Source organism: Marmota marmota, unplaced genomic scaffold, assembly GCF_001458135.2.
Source record: "Marmota marmota marmota unplaced genomic scaffold, marMar, whole genome shotgun sequence".
Lineage (NCBI taxonomy): Eukaryota > Metazoa > Chordata > Mammalia > Rodentia > Sciuridae > Marmota > Marmota marmota.
Window position 1 is genome coordinate 66386649 of NW_025999900.1, and position 4121 is coordinate 66390769.

A 4121-nucleotide genomic window follows, 5' to 3' on the forward strand; every position below is an offset into this window, starting at 1 on the left:
GCCGGCGACGGGCGGGCAGCGGGCGGCGCAGTGCGGCCCGGGCCCGCAGGACCGCGGGACTGCCCGCCGCCGCCATTGGCCCGCGCTGCGGGTCCCCGCCGCCGCCCATTGGCGGCCGCGCTGCACCATTGTTGCGTCACGGGCCGGAGGCGGGGCGCACAGCCCGATCTGAGGAAAACTTCGGAGAAACTTGAGGGCGCGGGGGGCGGGGCTCAGGAACCCGGTTGGCCCCCCGAGGGACCGCCCGCGCCGGGCTGGGCACCTGGAGCCGCGCCCACGGGGCAAAGCCAGGGTCGAGGTGCTGGTAGGCACCCCGGCGCCCTCCTTGTGAGGCTCTCCTCGTGGCTCCGCGAGTCAAGTTCCAAGACTCCTTTGACCTGACTCTCGCCGACCTTGGGAAAACCCCCTATGGTCTGGGCCTGGGGTGGAAGCTGTGCCCCAAGGATTCCCATCGCGTGCTGCCCGTCGTCGTGGGAGTCGTAGCACAGCGAGCTCCAGGCTCATCTCCCAGGGAAGGGTCGGACCGAGGGTGTGGATGGGTGGATGGAGGGAGATGTGTGTGGCACCTGCGTCTGCCCTCCCTGTCTAAACACACTTGATTTCACTTTATCACAACCACCAGCCGCCAAGAATTTCCTGCTCAGAGAGAGAGCGGTAGCCTGCAAGGAGAGCCAGAAGGGAAGCCCTTGCTGTTCCTCAGACGCTTGTGAATTGGGCCCTGGCCCCCCAGCCTTCCCACAATGGGCCTGGGATTTGGGGTAATAGATTTGGAGGCTCAGGAGCCTAGAGTCCTGAGGTCCTGGGGTCCCAAAAGCACTAATTCATGCCTTCACACCCCAGTAGTTAGGAATTCTGGACCTTTATTTTTTAATTTTTTAGTTATACATGGGCACAATATCTTTATTTTGTTAATTTATTTTTATGTGGTGCTGAGGATAGAACCCAGGGTCTCATACCTGCGGGGCGAGCACTCTACCACTGAGCCACAACCCAGCCCCACCTTTTTTTTTTTAATACAATTTTTTAAACAATTTTTTTTAACTGGGGATTTGGAACCTGGGCATTCTACCACTGACCTACATTCCCAGCCCTTTTTACTTTCTATTTTGAGAAGGCAGGTTAAATTACTCAGGCTGGCCACAAACACGGGATCATCTTGATTGCCTGGGATTTCAGGCATGTGCCACCACAACTGGCCATTTTACAGACATTGAGAACCACAGACCCACAGCCCATGCAGGGATGCTGACAGGTCCTCACTAGAGCATCCCAGCACCTTCTCATACAGGGAGAAAGTTATTACCTTCATCCCAACCCTTTCTCCTGCCTCTGCTATGGAGAGAGGGATCCAGCCTACAGGGCAAAACTGAGCACACAGTCAGCCCTGCCCTGGCTCCTCTGTCACCCCAGGAAATTAGGACAAGACTAGAGGACCTGCCTGGGCCAGAGTCTCCTCTGAACAGACCCAAGCAGACCCCTACCACAGCACATGCCTGTCCATTCTCCTACACATATGATATGAACATACACAGGGCACACATGGGCTTCTCCTGTAGCACTGTGCCCTGGGAGGCAGACAAGGCTCTCAGACCAGAGAGAAGGCGGCCCAGGCCAACCTGGGGAAGACGGGCATCCATGTGCCCCAGGCTGCCATCTGTGTATGGTGGCTGCTGACAGCAGCAGCCCTGCCCCACCTCAGTACACTGGGACCCTGCAGACCATAGGAACTCTCTCAAGGGATCCATGGCATCCACTAAGTTTGAAGAAACTCTGTCTATGGCCAGGGGTGGGGTTATAGAGAGCACTAGGCTCGGAATCTGAGCCCTGCTTTTGCCCACCTCAGCTTTCAACAAGTTCTCACTCATTTATTTTAATTTTTTTGGTCCTGGAGATTGAACCCAGGAGCATTCTACCATTGAGCCACATCCTCAGCCCCTTTTTAAATTTCGAGACAGGTCTTGCCACATTGCCAAGGCTGACCTTGAGCTTGCAATCCTCCTACCTCAGCCCCCTGAGTCACTGGGATTACAGGTGTAGCCACTGTGTCCACCATCTCCTCCCCTTGTGAGGCCTCAGTCTCCCTAAGGTTTCTCCCAGCTTCCCCTGTTCTGAAGGTCTTTGAGAATGATGGAGGGCAAAACGAATGACCTTTGGGAGCCCCCAGACCCTTCAGGACATCCTAGGGAGGGGTCCCCAGGTGGGCAACCTTGGGCTCAAGACAGCTGTGCCCTTGTCCCCATTCTGCTCCTCCAGGGCTTGAGGTGAGACACAGCTGTCACATGGCTACTGGTGGACAGAGGCAAAAGGCCATGATTGTGGATGCCAGAATGTGCTCTTGGCTGGGTACACTTCCATGCTGTCCCTCTTTGCTCAGGTTCTCAGAGGACTCTTTCAAAAAAGTCAAGACTGACCCTGTTGCTCCACTGCCTTAGAAACATCGGACAGGCACGGACACTTAGCCAGAAACGCCAGATGGGAGACACTTCTGTTAGGTCGGTGGCTGCCAGAACAAAGCAGTCCCCCGGGGAAAGGAACATCAATCAGGCGCCAGCGGATACGCCTGTCAATCACGAGATCTCCTAACACCTGTCAATTAGCAGGACCCCCTGGCCAATCCTGGAGTTCAGCCAACTCCCCTGACCCACTCCAACAAGGGACAAGGGACCCTAAAAACACCTTTTCCTGTCCCAAGCCCTTCCCTTCCTGCTGTAAGCTCCATAAAAGTGCAGTCTGGTTGAGCTTCCACTCGGTTTCTCCTCAGACCCTTCCCCTGTCCACTCTGTAGGTCAGAGTTCCACCCGGGAGTGATATCTCAATAAAGCCTCCTTCGGCGGCCTTTTTAAATCGGCCTCCTTTGGTCGCTGCCACCTCACCTGATCTGACAGGCACAGGTAGTGCAGGGCCTGGAGACAAGAAGGGAGGCTGCAGAGGTTGATGGGTGGGCTGTTCCCTAGGGGTTTTATAAGCTGGGGCAAGGAGCTTGGGTTTAGTGTTCAGACAATAGTGGAGGTGGAAGGGACTTATTTTGTTATTGAATTCATTCATGAAAAGCACACAAATAATGACAAATGCCTGGAAGCCCATGATCCCAGTTAAGAGATACCATGGGACTAAATGTGAAGCCCTGGGTGGGCTGGGGCTGGGGCTCAGTGGTAAAGCACTTGCCTAGCATGTGTGAGGCCCTGGGTTCAAGCCTCAGCACCACATGTAAATAAATAAATAAAAATAAAGGTCCATCAACAACTAATTAAAATTAAAAAAAAAAAAAAAAAAACATGACGCCATGGGCACCTGCTCTTTTCCTGCCACCCAGTGGCATTCCTGGCTGCATGGGTCTTTCTTATGGCCACATGGTGGCTGACATTGTAACTTTCTCCATCTTGGTGGCAGACGTCCCTTATCCTCAGCAGCTTGCCTTTTCCTCCCAAGATCACTTCTATGACTCAAACATGTCCCCAGGGCGCATGCACTGGCAACTGAATCCCCAAATGCACCAGTGTTGAGAACTGGGGCCTCTAAGAGGTGACTGGGCCATTAGGCCCCCACCCCCAGAGAGCTTCAAGACAAAAGGATGAGTTCTTGATAGACCCAACCTGATCTTTTCTTAAAATTGGGCATCTCGCCACAAAACCATGAAAAGCTAATTTCGGCTTTACTATAAATTACTGCAAATTCTGAACCTGCTTGGAATGCCTGCCCATGCCTTGAACTCACCCATGCCTGGCTCTCTGACCAGATAGCAGCTCTCTCTGAAACTTAGTGACACCTCATAAATATTGGCCTTCCCTGGCCAGACAACGACCCTCTCTGAGGCTCTAATGGTCCTCATAAATTCTGATGTTGGGGCCAGCAAAAAATGTAAACTACCATTAGTGTGATGCTTGTCAGAGTTCTGTTATCTGTAACCCCCCTTTGTGTAACATTCTGGGCTATAAAGCTGGGCTGCAGGAAAGCTGGGGTGCTGTCTTGTTCCCGCCGTTTGGGGAGGGAGAGGCGGCCCGGACGGTCAAAATAATAAGCTTGCTTTAATTTGATTTTAATTGGAGTCAGTCGTCTTTTCTTGCATCCTGGTCTAACATTCTGTCCCCTTCCCTTCTCTGCCTTCCTTCCCTCCCCTCCTT